Source organism: Ochlerotatus camptorhynchus, unplaced genomic scaffold, assembly GCF_037179485.1.
Source record: "Ochlerotatus camptorhynchus isolate MF236.1 unplaced genomic scaffold, CSIRO-AGI_Acam_v1.1 ptg000503l, whole genome shotgun sequence".
Classification (NCBI taxonomy): domain Eukaryota; kingdom Metazoa; phylum Arthropoda; class Insecta; order Diptera; family Culicidae; genus Ochlerotatus; species Ochlerotatus camptorhynchus.
In genome coordinates, this window is record NW_027040988.1 from 2,801,183 (window position 1) to 2,821,129 (window position 19,947).

The 19,947-nt window shown below is 39.9% G+C and overlaps 1 protein-coding gene across 1 annotated transcript in view; it reads right to left on the bottom strand.

Annotated features, from left to right (window-relative positions):
• Positions 1–19,947, bottom strand: part of LOC135712737 (heterogeneous nuclear ribonucleoprotein L-like) — a 649,787-nt gene that overhangs the window by 260,897 nt on the left and 368,943 nt on the right. The window lies entirely within an intron of this gene.

Genomic DNA, 19,947 nt, shown 5'->3' on the forward strand with positions numbered 1-19,947 from the left:
AAGTTCAAATATTATTACAAAAGTTTCAACCGGCATTCGACACGCTCCATTGTTGGAGAGGATGGTATGACGAAATGGAGAACTATGAGAAAAGTCAAATGTAAATGTTAAATTACTTTCCTCCGAGTAGAATGCAACATTCATCAAATAAAGAACGAATAATGGCTTTCCAAATTTATAAAAAGTTAAATTTTAAATTAGTCCAGAAACGAATACCTGAATCAACTTTTCGACGTTCCTTTTGCATAAAAGCCCATATCTGTGCCTTTCCAATAAAACTGGTGAATCATTCCAAATTTCTACAACCTTCCATTTGAGACCAACCAACATCGCATCGAACGGTGACAGAGCCATCTGAAACAAACTGTGAATTCCATACGTTGGTCGTCGATGCGGCATGCCAAGCAAGGAATAATTGACTGAACATCTGAGAATCTCAATTTCCATTCCAACACAAGGGTAATAGTGTAGATCCTAGAGGTCTCCCCACCTGCCTCATTCTCAAGTGCAGCTGTATGTGTGCGGTGCAGCGCCAGGTATCAGTTGGAAAATGGAGCCATTTTAGTCGACCTTCGTCCGACTACTGGCACTGGTTGTTGCCATTCCATGATTGCGAGTAATGAAAAGAACTTTATGAAAAGACATATAATCATTGAGAGTGGAAACGATTGCCAAGGACTGTTGCTACCGCTAGTGGGCTATGAAAAGGATTCCCTCTGTTTTATGGCCGGGTGTGTTGGTCGGTTGGTTTGTATCAACTTCAGATTGCCAACACCGTTCTAGGAGTGGAGATTCATTTCACAAAAGGAAAAATTATTGCCACAGACGATCGCATTGTGCCAGCCACGGAGCACGGATGTAGGGCTTTTCGAAATCTACACGATAGGTACCTGATTGCAATGAAGGACGGACGGCGGTGACGGGGAGAGGGAACTATAAATCCAGGTTTATGTGCGTGAGCGGATAGACTTGTAGTGACTAGGATTTTACTATCGAAATATGAAGACCCAACCGGCAACAGGTGGTCATTGTTGTGGTTGGCACTGAAACGGCCTCAAATGGCTTGGAACAGTTAAACCATAATATTTTTAAATTAAAATTCGATATAGAACATTAATCTAATCAATAACTTTAACTATGATTTCCGATAACATAGACTAATGTCTTTGTAAATAATAACTGAAATCGGTTTTGGTTGTTCCAACAGCCGGAGAATCGGTTAACAAATTATTGCGATTATGGAGCAAACATTTATACCAAATTGATAATAAGTTTTGATACTCGCTGGTTTGATAACTGAATATGTTACCATTGTGGTCGAATAAACAGCCAACATAACAAAAAATTCTCATTGGATATCACAAAAGTAACTAATTTTGTTGTCATTGAAATCATCTTGATAACAAATTCTGCGACCTGTGGAAATGTATTCAACCAATTTCAAATTATGTTATAGATTTGATATTACTAACTATAACTGAAATATGATTAGCGATGTACAGCACTTTTCTTCTTGCCATGCGGATAAAATTTAGAGTTTAGAACAAACCTTGCATCCGTCGTAAGCAAATAGTTCTTTTTTGCATGATAACAACTGATAACAAAATTAGTCAAGGTTGATAACTAAATTAGTAACAACTGAAAACGAAATGATATCGGGAATTTGTTATTTAGATGTTATCAAACTGTTATTTTTCAACGGCGCCGGTGGCTTATTTACAATGCCTTGGTGTGATTTGAATTTGGGTGTGGTTCGAACGGATCAAATCAAGGGGCAAGACAACCAACTTGGATATATTTGAAAATATCATCAAATATGTCTTCCTTTTTTCCCTTGATTTGTTTTCCGTCGATCATGTCTTCCGTACTGAGTACCAATGCTACCGACGCCAGGAAGGCAGCTCCCACACCTGAACCCTGCCTATCGACCCATCAACTCATGGACTGGGGACCAACGGCTTTACTTCCATTCCGAAGGAAGGCGTGATCAGAGATGTTATGCCTCAGAAAATCCCGGCGGCGTCGACTGAGATTGAACCCAGGCCTTTTGGGGTGAGAGGTAATCACGCTTACCACTACACCACCGGCGCCGCTGTATAACATTTCTTAATATCAACGAAAATATTTAAGTATTTTCAAAAACTAATGCAATTAAAAGATCGAGCTTTTGTGTAGAACAATGTTTGTTCTTCGGATACTTTGATCAAGTCTAAGTCAAGAATATGAAAATATCACAAAATATTTGGATATATACAGCCGAGACACAATCCCTGAGTCAAAACCAACGAAACAGCATTAACTTTCACTTTAGAGAGCCTACTTAGGTCACCGATTTGTTTATCTAAAAGTACTCCTTCAATGAAAAGGCTTGAAAACCAGTGCTCTGAGATTTTGAATATTTTTAGAGCTGGTTATTCACAGATTATGCAAATGTGTGCCACAGCTCACCAACACGGTGTTTTCCTGGATCTCTGGGCACTGCGGTATCCCAGGCAACAGCGAAGCCGACAGCCTGGCAGGGTCTGGACCAGCTGGCCCCCGTTACACCGACGAAGTGCCATTACAGGACATAAAGCGATGGATAGTCAGCAAAATGTGGGAAGCCTGGGAAGCAGAGTGGTGCCAATCCCAATCCCTCTTCATCCGAAGAATCAAAGAAACGACAAGCAAGTGGACGGATATGTCGAAACTACGGGAAAAGAAGGTGGTTTCTCGTCTTAGGACAGGCCATACAAGGATCTCACATAGTTTTGGTGGGACGCAGTTCCACAGAATGTGCTACGTTTTCGGAACCACTGCATCGGTGGAACACATCCTATGCCTGTGTCCGCAATACCAACAACTAAGGGAGCAGTACGCACTTCCCAACAGCATTAGGGACATACTGGGCGACGAACCTTCCACTTTAGCGACAGTTATTTATTTCCTCAAGGACGCTGGGTTATACAACAACATTTAGGTCCTTTTAACTTTGTTTTGGCTGACGGTACATCTCTACCGGACGGGGGATTACCCCTCCAACGGTGGAGCTCCGATCTCTTTCAAAACCCTACCTAACTTTGATGTACCAGATTGTTTTTTTTTTTCTTCTCGTTGCCTGTATTGTTAGTCTTTTTACTGGAATCTGTTTTAATTGCTTCTATTTGAGTACATGTGAATTGTAAGCCAACTCCGTAACAAAATTTGCTGGCGGAACCCCCCTCTGGGGCCTCCCATTTTATAGAGATGAACTAGCCAACGGCTAAAAATCTCTCTAATAAAGTTAAAAAAAAAACACCTCAAATCCATGCGCCCCATTTAAGGAGGGCCCATGATTAAGAAAAGAACACATTAAACTAGAGCAGGCAATATTCCTTAAATTTTTTAAACATTTCTGAAATTCTTTGAATATTCATTGAATAGACATCGACATTTATAGTCATTATTTAAATTTGGCGCATAGGCCCATTTCACACATTGCTCTAGAGCTAATGGAACTACTCTGAAGTTCTCTGATCAGCCTTCAAGTAATCGAAACAATATGCAAATTCCGAAAATGCCTCAAAATCTTAAAACTGGACGACCCTGAAAATCTCAGAACTGAAGTTTTCGAAAACTCCCTGAGTTTCTAGTTACTTTAATGGAACTTAACAGAGGTTCATTGGCCATCTCTCGGGTTCTCGAACCTACCCGAAAGTTCATGAAATTCTCATGAAGCCCTTCACCTAAAGATTTACCCTGAAAATGTCTGAACTTCTGTAATATAAAATATGCAAAATAGGGGAAATGGATGTAATGTCGGCCTAAATGCCCCTAATTTGGGCCCATACATAAATTCAGCAATCGACTAAATGTTCAATAGCGACCAAAAATATCCTTTAGTACCGTCCCAATGACACGTTCATCTAGATAAAATTGATAAATAGCAGATTTTTAGCGATGGGCCCAATCTTAGATCCATAGGTTAACATTAGAGCCATTTCCACTATGTATGAAGTTTTCTAAATATCTCAGGAGTTGTCTGAAATTCCCTGAAATTCCTAGAAATCTTAAAGTTCTCCGATTTTTTTCTGGAATTTATGGGGCTGTCCAGAATATATCGAAGCTAATATTTTCAAATGTTGAAACTTCCTCTAAATTCTGAACTATCCAAAAGATATTGGGATTGCCTTTGAGCTTGTCTGAAGATCTCTAAACCTAGCTTGTCTGAGGTTCTTGGGATTTCTATAAAGTATTCCCAGTTTTCTTCAAGGTTTTTGGACTTCTCTGAAGTTTTCATGATTTCCCTCAATTTCTTAAAGCTTTTTCAAAGTTCCTGCAGGTTTCTAGAAGCTCATGAAACCCCCTTATAGTTCCCTCAAGTGCATGAAATGCTATAGAACATCCCAGATATTACCTTGTTATCCCACAGCCTGTTCATGAAACGTTCCCAAAATCCTCCCTATTTGCATTCTTTTTATGAATTTATAAAAAAAAGTGTGGACTACTCTCTAATCTTTCCTGAAGTTCTCGTTATTCTTCTGAAATTACTGAAACTGATCTGAAGATTTCTTTACATCTTGACGTTAATATTCTGGGAAGTTTCCGAAATGTTTCTTAATTTTTCTTAAATTCTCTGATTTTCTCTGGAACATCTTTAATTTGGAACTTCTCGCTATTTTCTTGAATTTAATGGAACTGCATTCTCGAAATTTATCTTACGCTTTCAGAACTTCCCTATAGTTCCCGAAATTTTCCTGATATTCAAGAAACTGCTTTGAAGTTCTAAGCCCAAATTTCACGTTACTTCCGTTAAAAAAAAATCAGATTGACCGCCCACGGTTGCTGCTCTGTTATTACCAGATCAGCTGCAATTACACAGAGAACCAACAGATGATGTTTGGGACTAACATTCATCCTCAATGTGTAAGAACTGGAGATCTAATATTTAGCAATACCAGCGCCGGCCGTGTCCGAATGCAGGTCAACTAGGAAATGGGAAGGAATGTGTTGACGTGGTACTCGCTGTGAAGGAAACCGAGAAATCCTCTGCGCTTCCACGAGAAATCACTGGGATGTTGGATGTGGGGAAAGGTTGCACGCACACGCAGGGATCGTTTTTTGGTAGAGCGATTATAATACACACACACACACGCGCGCGCACTCATCCAATTTCTATTTTTAGATCAGGATGCGATCGGTGTTAAAGAAGAATTTGTTTTCATTAAAATCTAGTGGGTATAGAATAAGGCAAAGTGAAAAATTGCCTGGGATTGAACTCCCGACCTTCTGCTCAGTAAGCAGAAACGGTAACTACTGAGCTACCGAGCCTCGTCCCAAAGTTCACGTTACTTCCGTTAAGGTCTTCAAACTCAAAAGAAGTTTGGACAACCTCTGTAAAGTTCCTGCAATTTCCCTGATTTTATTGAAACAGATCTTGAAATTTCCTGAATTCTATGGAACTGCCCTGAACCTACCGGAACTTGAAAAACAGCATAAAAGATTATCTTCCATCTAATTCCACTTTATTAATTTTGGTATCTATGACTGATCCTTCTGTCGACTACAATGAGCAGTCTTCATCAGTATCATTCCCACTAAAGATTTATCAAAATCTAACCCCGTTAAGTACTCATCCCCTACACACTCAAAAATTACTATTTTTAAACGTGACGAAATTCATATTTTACTTAAATCATGGAACGTAAACAAACTTGTCATGTAAAATACGATGTAGCGAAACCGAACCATACATAACTCAACGAAAAGTGCGTTTGATTGAATTGATTTTCTCGTTTCTGTCAACTCATTCTTAAGGGCCTTTAATAAAGGCCGCTTACATGTGTTGGTCTCACGACACCGAAACTTACACTTCGTAGTGTGTAGGTAAACATGTCAAGATCACAGGGATAAAAATGAAACTACAACGTGCATACCGGATCATACTATTAATGATCCTAAAACTTCCCTGTAATTCTGGACGTTTTTGAAGTTCTTAGAACTCCAGTCAACTCTCCATTTCTCGATGTTCTCAAATACAGTTTTTGAACCCGAAGTGCTTCTAGAATCGTACTACCGTATGCGTGATAATGTTTGCACCATTGAGCAATGTCAAAATTACAAAAATCTCAAAAAATTCGTTTTCGAGTTTTTTTTTTATTTATTCAAAGGGTAGATGTTTCTCAGAGTCTTAAACTATGTTAATCATCGATCGAGTTTTCACTTGCTGCAATTACGGTCTCCACACGCTTCCGGAATGCACGTCAGGTTCTAATAATGTAGTCTGGATCCATTTCTCTCCAGGAACGGGTCAATGTTTGTCTGAGGCTTGCTGTACTGGGGTGGCGTTTAGAACAGGCCTTGGCCTTCATGACGCCCCATATTGAGTAATCTAGCGGATTAAGATCGGGGCTGTATGGCGGCCACATATCCTTCGCCAAGAACGGAAGATGTTCCTGCAACCATTTCTGAGTGCGGTTCGAGGTGTGGCACGGAGCCCCATCTTGTTGAAATACAACATTTGGCTTCGGACCGTACTGTTCTTTGATCCACGGAAGAACATACTTACTTAAAATCCCGATGTAGACCTCCGTGTTGACCTTGTCGCCTTCTGGAATGAACACCGGGTCCATTTTTTTTGCCATCGGAAGCCACCAATCCAAACACCATAACGCTAGCAGAATGCTTGGTCAGATACACGTTTTTGTGCTCGTCGGCCACGTCTTTTACCGGAAGAGAACTAATATACCGGTCGGTTCTAGAATTTGATACGGGATCGACGGTAAACATGCTGAACAGGATTACCGGATTTTTTCGCTTAAGGAAGTTCAAGATTTTCTTGCATCGTTCGACTCGAAGCTCCCGGATGCGGTTGGTAATCATGTGAGTTTTTTTCCGTGCCTTCGACTTCGTCCCGCATTCTTCCTTTACGATCTTCCGTGCCGTAAAGTCACTGATCCCGTGTTCCTATGCCATTTTCCTTATTAAACGCACTGGATTCACCCGAATCTTCCTTTTGATAGCAGCGATAACCCTCGGAACCCGAGCTGACCTCGGACGACCTGCAGCCACCTTCGCCGATATTTCTTTTCTCGGTCTAAAACCCTTTTGACGGTCCACCGGGACACTCCCACGGCGATTGAAATGTCTTTTTGCGACATTTGCGCGTGGGACAAATCACGAATACGCTGCCACTTCGTCATGGTGCAACTGTCAAACTAAGTAAATCATTTTCTTTTATACACAGCCTACTACGGTATGAGCTATAGGTTACGTGCATGCAAAGAAAACCAAGGCATTGTATGCACAGGTGAAACGGGAACCTTATTTGTACGATGGTGCCGCCGGGATGTTCTGAGGCATAACATCTCTGATCATCCAGTCGTAGGTTTTGAAATTGCAGCTATTGTCACCTCTACCTCTAAGCCAAGGAGCGGATTTTTGATCTCACGCTACTCATTAGCTTCAGCACAGATGCCTTTCCAACCATTTTGGACACTTTTCCCCAGTCTTTCGCAAAATTTGTAACGGAATGCGCTGCCTTTACATGTGTCTGCAAATATGCTTTGGTCAGGCCCCAAAAACTTCGATTAGGGGCCTGGGGAAAGTTTGGCGGATTCATCTCCTTGGGTACGAATTGGACCTTGTTGGCTATATACCAGGCTACCGTGTCCTTGGAGTAATGAACCGACGCCAAATCCTGCCAAAACAGTACTGACGCGTCGTGTTTGCGGATCATGGGTAAGAGACGCTTGTTTAAACACTCACGCACGTAAACATCGGTTGTCATTGTCTCCGTTGTCACAAACGGAATTTTTCGGTAAAAATCGACTTCATCATTCATCGTCATCAACACTTCTGCCATCACGAACGGTGTATTATTGATCACCAGGAAAAGTTTTGTAATAAAATTTAACGTATGATTCATCGTCCATAATCACGCACAGCAATTGGTCGTATAACTTCCGAGCCCTCGGTTTGACGGATGCGACTTGTTTTTCACTCAAGCTTCTTCTGCTTATTATACGTCTATAGACCCATTCTTGCTATCCGCTGGACGTTACTATTCGAGGATCCCACTTTTTAGCCACATTTCGAACCGAAGCACTGTGACTGGAATAAGTTGCTAGGGATAATACCAAGTCCTATCAACTCAACGGAATTCTTCTGAAATATATTTTGCACTTATTTTCTACGCAAAAGGAATGAATCTCATGGCTCCAATTATAGCCCTTGACTGTATGCATTCAACACACAAACCCCTGCAGAACCGTTTTTGGGAGCTCTAATTAAGAGTATTGATCAAATTTAGTGTCAGTAACATCCTTGTGATTGAAAACTTTGAAGCAATGCTCGAATTGAGCACCCAGACTAGATTCGAACGATACCTTATTTATATGTCATCGGATATTAGCCTTCCGTGCTATAACCCCCCTCGTGTATGCTTTACTAACTACAGTTCCCCCATTGACTATGATCTCTCCATGAAACAGGCTATTCAAGGAGTTCCAGATCAACTTCGACCTATCTCAATTCCTCGTATTTTTGCTGAAAACTACCAATTGTCAATTGCTATAGAAGATTTTTCACTGATGGATCACGCATTTATGGATCAACTGGCTTCGGTGTCTTCAATGAATACTCAACCGTCTTCCGGAAATTTCAAGAATCTTGTTCCGTTTGTGTTGCTGAGCAGCAATCAACTTCGTATTGGGGATGATTTTCGACATGCCCATAGACCATTACTTCATCTTCTCGGATAGTCTCAGTTCGATTGAGGCTATTCGGTCGATGAAACAAGGTAGGCACTCATCTTATTTTATTTCAAAGGTAAGGGAGCAGATGAGTTTGCTGGTCGAAAGATCATATAGGATTACCTTTGTATGGGTCCCCTCACATTGCTCAATCCCAGGCAATGAGAAGGTAGACCCTCTCGCAAAGGTGGGCGAGATGTATGATAGAAGAATTTCACATGATGAGTTCTCTTCTAAGTTGGCAAAACGGTTGGACAAGTAATTCTCTTGGGCGGTGGTTACATACTATTACTCCAAATGTTTCTTCGAGAGCGTGGTTCAAAGGTCTGGATGTAAGTGGGGGATTCATTCGCGTTGTCCGGGTAATGACGCCTCCAGAGCACGACTGTTGGATACCCTAGTGGCCCGAGGTAGACAAACCTTCCGTGAAGTAAGAGATGTATTGGGAACCCGTGATCTTCCCTACATGCAGGCGATCTACGAATTCCTTTGTTTGTCTGATGTAAGAGTTTGATGTGACCATTCCCTCCTTTCCGCACTGCTGTTTAAAATGTTAATTAAAAAATTAAGGATTTTTGGCTCTGCAAAGTGTCACACACGACTGAGCCTAGTAAATAAACGAACTAGTTAAAAAATAGCTACAATTGCCTGAGCGAGTGTTTAAAACTTCTGCAAACTCATGCACATTCTCTGATTTCCCGATTTAAAGTAAAATGTCCCAGAGATCCCCATTAGCTACGCCAAAGCAAAAGACTTTGAAGGCAGAGTGGAGCCATAAAAAAATGCTAGAAATTATGCAAACCTTTAAACAAAAGAGCAATTAACATACATTAAAGAACAAAAAAGGAACGCAAAGCTCAGTCGGTGAAAGCGTTATAGCTGCGCTATGCATAGGATATACAAGACTATGCAAGACTATGCTGGTGACGGCTGGGTTCGATTCCCGATCCGGTCTGGACATTTTTCGGGTTGGAAAATTTCTCAACTTCCCTGGGCATAAGAGTATGATTGTGCTTGTCACGCAATAATATTAACGCAAAAATAGTACAGGAATACGGAAAGCCCTCAATTAACAACTGTGGAAGTGCTCAACGACCACAAAGTTGAGAGCCGGCGTAAAGTCCCAGTAGGGACGCAATAAAGCCAAAGAATAAGAAGAAAGAACACAAATCCAAAAGAGCAACGTGCCACTAAGAAAATATTCACGCATCCTTCTGTTCTGCTTCTGCGAATGGTTGGAAACGTTTTTCGTATGTATAATTAAGATTAATTACATTTTCCAAAGTAAACAGTTGTGAGAAAATCGAAGAAGGAACAGCACAGTCATGCAATTCTTCCCAATAGGTGGTATAATATTGGAGCGAAGCACAATTCGTTCCAAGCAGACTGCCAGGCTCCTCTCTCGAGATCAGTAGTGTGCGGGTGTTGCATGGGAATACTCGTTTGTACTAGGCCGAATAATAGGGTAAAGCGAGCTGCTATAGTTTTATGCAAATGGGTCGGAATAATTTACGCCACAGGGTGACCAACCACCCAGCCCAGCAGCTGTTATGATGAACTACATAAGCTTTATTAAGGCATTTCTAGCAAAAGGCATAAACCAACGTAACAGCACTCAAATAGCTAGAAAATTTCTCCGTACAAGCCGGTCCAGATGTTTTCCATAAAGTATAAAACTACCACCCCGCCCTCCACCCACCATCTGCCGTTGCCAGAAACATTGTAGCCCTAACTAGTTCGAACACGAACTTGAACTCTCAGGATAGTCTATGACACATATTTTCCATAACGGCCATCGTCGTGTGTTATGTAAAACGATTCCGAACGCGTCGCGAGACGGAGAGACGACGACAGAGAAGCTGCAATTTGACTCTTCCGAGTGCCATCATCTGCTTGCCACTACTGAGCAGAAGCGATTCGGAGAATGAGAATGGAGAGTTGACTGCCTGTTGTTTTTGTTGGGGGGGAACACATGTCTCACTTATGTTTTTATGACATCCAAACACCGACAACAACGGCACACTTTCCCACTTGAGGTGGGGGACCTGGCGCGTTAGTGCACCCTATGGGGTGGCTATACACATAAGTACGGTGCTGTTCGATGAAACTATCTTCCCTGATATCGTCGGATGAATACGGGAAAATGCACTGTTGAATTTTGAAATAACTTCATTGTAGAGTGAATCCGTATCGCTGCTGGCTGCAACACAATCCATCCAATCATGCCTAAAAATAGTCAACAACAGTCTTGATTGATGTCCGCTTCGCTGCAGCTTCTTCCATTCTTCTACGTTCTACCGTACCCCGAAAAAAACCGGTGATCAACGCTGAGTGGCTTGTGTTCTACAGTGCCATTAGCCTTCTTAACATTTCTAAATTTGTCACTCATTTCTCGGTGATTTTCGAGTGTGAACCACGACGACGACGATAACGTGTTCAAAAGGAGTCGCAGGGAAGGAAGGGGATCAAGAAGAAAAGTCGATCATCATAAAGCATAATGAGCTTGCGAGCGTACAACCAGCTAAAAATAACCATAGTTGGAGAAAAGCGTCGAAAAAATCCACTTTCTGATTCGCTTTTTCGGTTAGATTTTCAGCAGTAGTGTGTTTCTGGGACTTGAGTGCGTCAAATAGTACGAAGCCAAGGCATTGAAATGCGACTTTGCCATCATTGTAGTGGTACATACCGATGGATTCTAACAAGATTACCATGTCATCTATGTGCTGATTAGATTGGGGAGTTTGGGGTTCTATAGCGAGCGGAACGAAAGAAACAAACAAACAAAACCCAGCGAAAAGTTGCTTTTCCGCGTGGGTGGAAAATACCGTCAGCTGATCAGCACCAAAGACAGACAAGCGTCGGCATCGAAAGGAACAAAGGAGATACAAATGCGTATCCGTAAAGTTTTGATGAAAAGATGGGATGGTGGCGCGAGAACGCTAAGTTGCTAAGTGAATATGACAAAAAGGGAGCTTCACGTGAGAAGATTAATTAAATCGTGCTGATGACGGTTCGCAGCCCGCAGCAGATGGAACGATTAATTATTTAACCATTTTTACAGGCAATTTGTTATGTACACATGCGCCGGTTTGAATTAATGGCTGGGTAATGGTCCTGGTACCCGCTGAGAATAAATTCGTTAGGTTAATGGGCTGACGGTGGAATGCCTACAATATATTTTTTTGCATCCAACAATCTAATGATTCGAATTAAATTTTAAAATAGGCTCATTTTGACTTGATAATAACCTCTACATTAACGTAAATCCAATTAATCATTTTGTTCGACAATTTTCCACAGAGATGGCGCTGTTCCGCTGGTAGGAAGTGATAAAAATCCCCATATAGAAATTGAGAGAAGTGGGAATAATTCGCTTTCGGTGCATATTCAGGTGATAAAAAGTGAACGACGACCTAAAGAAATTAATCAGGGACTTTGTCGTTCAGTTTTTTCCCGGAAATTATTGTTAAACAAGCTACAATTAAATAAAAATGTTTTTTCCCCATACAATGTTACCTGCTTTACTACCAGTCCCCAGAGAACCAAAAAAAAACGAATTTGAGAGAGAAATTCTCTCCCACGAGCTCAATCTCTCAACATGCCATGTATTTTCTTGACACTCGATTTGTGATTTCCCTTTCACAGATTACAAAATAGAGTAACTGACACTACAAAACATGTCTGGTACCTCTATATATATGCATTAGCTTTAACATTTGAAGTCCCTCCTTTTTTACATATTCTGCGCAAAAGATACTTTATGCCCCGCCTCATACATAAAATTCGGCGGGAAATTCTGTGAGGGGTGAGCTATTTTGTGTGCAGAATGTGTAAAAAAGGAGGGACTTCGAATAATAATCTAAATGCATATATAGAGGTACCAGACATGTTTTGCACTGCAGTGTCCTCTGTGAACAATTATAGGAAAACAGATTGCGTGTAGTTTCCGATAGATGTCACCGCAAACAACAGCAGTGACATCTGATGGAACATGAATGCAGAAGCTTGACAAAATGATTAATTCAACAATTTATTTACCCTCGATCCAATTTATTTCCCTGATCTTCAGAGTGCTATTGTTCATTTAATAACAAAGAGAAACCATAAATTCTATCAAAATTAATATACTGCAGCCTTTCTAAAGTACATAAGAACATCCTGAAAAATATGGCACACCTGTAGCTCAGCAGCAATTTTACAGAATCACATGAAAAAGAAATTATTGTACGATTTGCCGATATTTTGCCGAAATTATGATTTCAATTTGCTCTTCAATAAGAGAGTTTCACTGTAAAAACCACATTCATATAAATAAAAAAATCTGAGTTCCCATTTGCTTAATGGAATTTCCGGCTTTTTCCCCCAATTGTTTTATTCCCGACATTTTCCCGCATTTTTTTCTTCATGAATCGCTTAATAAAAAAAACAAATTTTCTAACAAATTGAAGACGTTAAATGGCCCGTGCTGCGCTTTGTCATTGTCGTTGGCAGATTTTACGTCGATATTGACAAAATTATGTTGGCATTGTCACTGGAAGAATTGACCCTCACGGAAACCTTCGTCCAAAACTCGAATTCAGTTAATCTTGTAGAAGATTGGGGAATTCCGCTGATGTTCGGGGATTTTTATGTAATTTCAGGGAACTTTGAAGGACTTCAAAAGGCCAAGAAACGTCCTAGAATAGAAATTAGGCGAATCAGTTAATGGATAAAAGCATCTATAATATAGAAAATAAAATCGTAGAAATTTAAGAAACTTGATAGGTATTCTAAAAATTTCATCGAGCTTCAGAGAACTTCGAAAAAATTCAAAGAACTTTGTAAAAAAAAGCCTCACATTAATAAAAAAAACACAAAACTAATTTAAAACTTTGTACAAATTCAGTAGACGTAGATGTTGAATTATTGTACATGTCTAGGGATTTTTTTTTATTATAGTCACTTTAACACTCTTGAGTCATTCGTGACTTGTCCGGGGGTGAAATTTGAACACGTGACTTTGGCGTGAGAGGTATGGATGTTAAACACTACGCCGGGGTCGCCCCCGTCTAGGGAATTTCGTAGGAGTTCAGGGAACATTGTTTAATTTTTTGGAAACCTCACTAAAGTTTGGAGATCTTCTTTTGATTTTAGGGCACTGTAAGGGTTGAAGTTCAATGGACTAATTCAGGGAATTCCGTACAGGTTCAAAAACCTTCGTGGAACTTCAAAAAACTTCACATAAAATCAACGAAAACGTGGAAGTACAGTGGATTTTGTAGAAATGCAGCGAGTAGTTTATAATAGTTTAGCATATTAGCTACGTAAAACTTAGAAGTGTAGAGGATTGTATAACAATTCATCTAACTTTGTAGAACTTTGTAAAACTTTCCAGAAGCTCAGTTAACTTTGAAGAAGCAAAGGAAATTTCAGAATAGTCAGCATCGGTACTACTAAGAACTCAGGAATCTTCTTATCAGTTTAGGGACCATCATACCAGTTTCTCAGAGATCTTTCTTTCTGGAAGTTTTGAGAGCCCCGTTTAATTTCAGGAAACTTACCAGATGTTCAGATATATTCGTAGAAAAAGATTAATTCGAAGAAGTTCATATATGTTCAGAGATCTAGTTAGAATTAAGAGAGCTTGGAAAATAATTGGAAATTGAATGAAGTCTAGGGAGCTTTGTAAAAGTTGCTGAAATTTTCTGGAAGTTGAAGGAATTTTTAAGATGTTCAGGAAACATTCTAGAAGTTATAGAAAATCGTCAGAAAAATCAGTGAACTTCCAAGATATTAAGAAAACGTAGTATGAGTTAAGGAGAAATCGTAGAAGTTCAGGGAGCTTTTCACAAATTCAGGGGACTTCATAGAAGCTATGGCATCTTTTGATAAGCTCAAGGGAAGGGAAAAAAGGTGTTGGAACTTCGTATGAGTTCATGCAACTGATATGAATTTAATTTAATATGTGAAAGTACACGAACATTCGTATGAATTCTGGAAACTTCGAAGAATTTTATAGAACTTCGTTGATAATCACGGATTTTCGATAAAATGAAAGATAGGGGAAATGGATGTAATGTCGGCCTAAATGTCCCTAATTTGGGCCCATACATCTTCTTCTTCTTCTTCTTCGCATTTCAAGCTTATTGCATAACGCATATTAGCTTATTGCGTGCTCTCAACTTAGTGTTCTAGATGCACTTCCACAGTTATTAATTGAGAGCTTTCGATGCCTGTATCATTTTTGCATTGGTAGAATTGTGTGGCAAGTCCAATCATACTTCTATGCCCAGGGAAGTCGAGAAATTTTCCAACCCGAAAAGTTCCTAGACCGGACCGGGAATTGAACCCAGCCACCTCCAGCATGGTCTTGCTTTGTAGCTGCGCCTTTACCGACTGAGCTAAGGGAGGCCCCATATGGGACAATACTAATGGATATTTTTGGTCGCTATTGAAACTTTAGTCGATTGCTGAATTTATGTGTGGGTCCAAATTAGGGGCATTTAGGCCAACATTGCATCCATATCCCCTACTTAGGGTTTTTATCTGCCAAAAGTTAGTTTGAATGGTTAAATCGGTTGGTTTTAAAATATACCAGGGTTTTTGATCTAATTTCCGTCCTACTAAGAACAACCCACGCTTTACCTCTCTTTCTTGAACGGGTTTTAACAATAAATTAAATGTTTCTATCAAAGATGACTTCTAAATTTATTCCCCTTTCGATAAATACCGTTTAATTTGATAAAAAGGCACACATTGTTGAGATATTGTTAAAAATCTAACACTGCTTCTTGATTCCAAAATTGTCCTTCGAGTTTCAATTCCGTCCAAACGCATTGAAACGCCATTGGATTTTCTTCGTCCCACTGATGAAGGTAGAAAATGCGAGTTTGCTAGGAGCGCTTGAGGACAATGAGTTTAAATAATCACACAATACGCTCTAATAGGCTTTTTGATGTAGCTTGTGAACTAACACATCAGTACAAACGTATTAATGATTTTTACACGGTGAAATCACTGATTATACTGATATTTTTTGCTTGATAGAACGGAAATGGACGATTAGGACGATATAGCGCTCTACCCTATCGGAGAAAATTTTTGGTTCAGGGTGCAGGGGGGTTTTGACTATTCCGTCCCCAAATCTGAATATTGAAAAATATAATGACTTTCTAATTGTCAACCCCCGCGTTCCCCACGATTTACAAGAAAACGTAACGCGGAAAGTAATACCACCATATTAATTGCGTAATGCTCTTAAAGCCCGCCTCCTCCACACCCATTTCATAAAATTCTTAATATCTAGGTAATTTAACATATTCACAATAAAAACAAAATTTAAGCGTACCTCCTTATCAAAAATGTAACAAAAGCAAAGAAGCTCAAGATAAAAAAAAATTTAAACACACCCATTTTGCCATATTTAGTGATAACATGTTTGTACTTTGTAAATTATCATATTTTTTCTTTTTGTTACGTAACGCAAAGCTTTACACCCTCCTCCCCTTTGTAACCTTTTGTAACGATATAGGAGACCCCCGTATAAGGGTTAAGTAATTTACGTAATAATGTAAATTTCCCCCGATATAATATGTGGAAGGAGCTTGTGAACGTACCCACGATCTACTGCTCATTAAGCAAAAACGGTCACCACTAGGCAACCAAACCACCGATTGCAGATGCGGTTAGTATCGTTAAATCCAGTCTGCGGACTATGACTATGATTACAACGTACAAAGAAGTCATCCCGATTGAATGATCTCTCTGGAATGCTTGAATAATAACGAGCATCGCCTCTAAACCACATCTTTTGTCAATTAAAAGTGTAAAAATGTATGTAAAGCACTTCTTTAGTATTTTCTCATCTGTGTACAGCAAAACATATAGAAAAATACATAGCAATGAAACCCGCAATCTCCTGCTTAGCTAACAAAAACGGTCGCTACTAGGCCATCGAGCCCCTCGCATCACAACAAATCACTACAATTGACGAATTCGGCCGACGACTGTGACAGTCTCGCCAGGGTTCAATCAATCAGCTTAAAACAATGTGAAAAATAAAAGGCAAGATTTCACTATCTCAGAAAATGTCGTCTGGATGTCAATCAAAATATATTAGGTGACGAAATTAACTTTTGGTGGCGAAAAACCCAAGGTACATGAAATTGATTCATCCGCCACATCGGACACGGAATGAACCGAAAAAAACCTGTTAAGATAAAACTTAGCTCAGTCGGTCGGCACAGCTACAAAGCAAGACCATGCTGGAGGTGGCTGGGTTCGATTCCCGGTCCGGTTTAGGAATTTTTCGGGTTGGAAAATTTCTCGACTTCCCTGTAGAGAGTATGATTGTACTTGCCACACACAAAAATGGTACAGACATCGGAAGCGCTCAATCAATAACTGAGGAAGTGCATCTAGAACACTAAGTTAAGAGCACGCAATAAGCTAATATGCCATACGCAATAAGCTTGAAATGCGAGGAAGAAGAAGAAGAAGAAGACATAAAACGAAATTGGTCAGGTAATGATAATTATAGGTGAACGTTTTTAACTATAGTTTAAATGTTTTCCTATTTCTCAATTACCTAACAATGTTGTTGCAAGGGGGATTAATCAATATTTTGGGAATTGATTTTTTACTCAATATTTTGAAACTCAGAATTGTGAGATCTAAAACATGGAAAATTTTCGAAGCGCTTTACGTAGAAAACAATAATAATAAATAAAAATGAGAAGGATAAAATCGCGTGATTTTGAGACAAACGAAAATATTCAGAATCTCCAAAAAATTTCGAAAAATATTGGAGATTGCTAGTTGTGAGACTTTGAAAATTCTTCGGCCTAATCGCCCATTTTGGGCCTATCGAGCAGAAAACTTCAAATAAATCAATGATTTCAGAGTTAACTAGTCAATTATGCATTTGGTACGATACTTTAGTTAATAAGCTACCGAATGAAGTCAATGAGAACGCGTGATATGAAGGTTTGCACCCATTATTCTCAAAAACAAAAGAAGCGCTCCGACCGAATCAATTTTTATCTTCATCCGATATGCCGAAGTGAATTCATTGGCGTTTTAATGGCGTTTCAATGCGCTGGCCGAGTTTGGCGTCAAGAAACAGTGTTAGACTTTTGACAATATCTCAACGATTGGTTTCTCTTTATCAAATATTACGGTACATACGGAAAGGTAAATAAATTTGGAAGCTATCAGTAAAAATAACATTCCGTTTGGTGCTAAACTGCGCTAGGTTAAGAAAGACTAAGTGCGGGTTTTGCTTAATAGGCTGAAAATGGGGTAGTTAACCCTACTTGGCAGCTATTGTTTCCAACAGCCTAATTTACTATCCTAGGAGTGAGCAAGTAAACTTTTTGAAAAGAAACATTTGTTGGGCATCCTTTTTTACATACGATATACCATGGAAATACTCCTTTTTTGGCTGAGAAATGATGCGCATACCTGAAAAGATACAAAGAAATAAATAAGAAGTGCATTCGGGACATCATTGAATACAATGAATTCATAAAAGTTGACTAGATATGTAATATTAATTGTATGCTCGATGACTGACAACCCTCCCAAGTAACACATTTTTTTATTTTAGTAGATTTAAAACATAAAAATATATCACCTTAATTCAGATCAAACCACAACCTTCCCCACCGTCAATATTAAATACCTAAACATTACGCCCTAATTCACCGTCCCAAAAAAAAAATTCACCCCTTCAAACTAGCACAGAAAATTCAAACTAATAGCAAATGCCCTACTCAAGGATGCAAAAAAAACCTAGCACCGGGATCTCACAAATTTCCATAACACAACAGCACTGACCACCGACCACCGCTGATCGATTAAAAACGTGTCGAATTTGGAAAAACAACACACCTTCCTACAGCGGTTACCTCCTCAGCCAACTCAGCTCACCCATCTCGTTTCGATTTTCGGGTGGTTTTGCTGGCTGGAACGCGCAGCCGTTTTCCCTAATTAATATTCCTGTTTATTTCGATTGATTCCATCGATTATTATCACGTCCACATCGCACCCCCACACACACACACACACACGCACACACATGACCTGGATCGTTGTAGGAAGGTATGTTTTTTTTTTCAACGGACTTCGTCATGTTTGCGGTTTGGCCTCAACATTCTACAAATGACGCGAGGAGAGTTTTTCCAACGAATCAATCCTCATGTAAAATTCATCAAAATTTGTTTGTTTAAAAAAAAACAATTTTTCACTTTGCCGCTTTTGTGGGGTTTCCTTCTCTGGCTGCTGAGGTTGAATCAACGCTAGCGATCATGCATCACATCACGACGACGACGATGATGATGATGAGATTTGATTTTTATTTGAGCTTTGATGAAACTGGCAGCAGTAGAGCAGGTCTCGTGTTTCCTTCTTATGTCTGACCCGGATATCGTGGGACCACGACAACATCTTTTTCAATTCTCGTCATCAAGACACAAATTATTAGAGATGAAATGTTTACTTGTTGATCCAAACGCAAGCAAATCCTTGGCAACACTGCCACGGGCAGTAAATTAGTGGTAATTCACACTCCTCTGCCATCATCATAACCGCCGACATTGATTGCTGCCATCAGGAAGAAGGTGCCAATGCAAACCGAAATGGAATTAAGTCATAAAATGATTTTCCTTTGAAGCTCCTACGTAGAGAGTTTTCCGATTTTCGCAAGCAACGGCGACGTGATTTTTCTCATTTCGCCCCCTTTGAAGACCACCACTGTCGAGGGCCCCAGAAGCGACGCAGTCAACGACGACGGATGGCAGGGCAGGGCTAATGTTTATGCTGATAATTTTTCCCGTGAAATTGGAAATGGAAAAAGAAGCTTTCCAGGGCACTTTTTTCTTTCTTCTCCACTTGAAATAAAACGATCTCGCATTTGCTCGGGTGGTTCGGTGTATTTGTGCCTCACGTTTGTGTTCAATCAACACAGACGTTTTCTTCAAAAGGAATATTTTTAACTTGTCTGATACGCAACCGATCCAAACAATTCTCCAGCGAACGACGGCGACGACGACGATGAAGTCCGCGATGAAAACGGATTCTTTCCGATGCAAAGAGGTAGAGAAAATGTGTGAGAAGAGATGCTTTTTGGGGATGGAAATGCCATTACGGACGATTGACTTATGAATTTTGATCGATTATTTACTATGGGAAGACGATTGGAAGAGGAAAATTGAAAACAGGTTCTTATTGATATCATGATTATTTTTCGATTGAGACG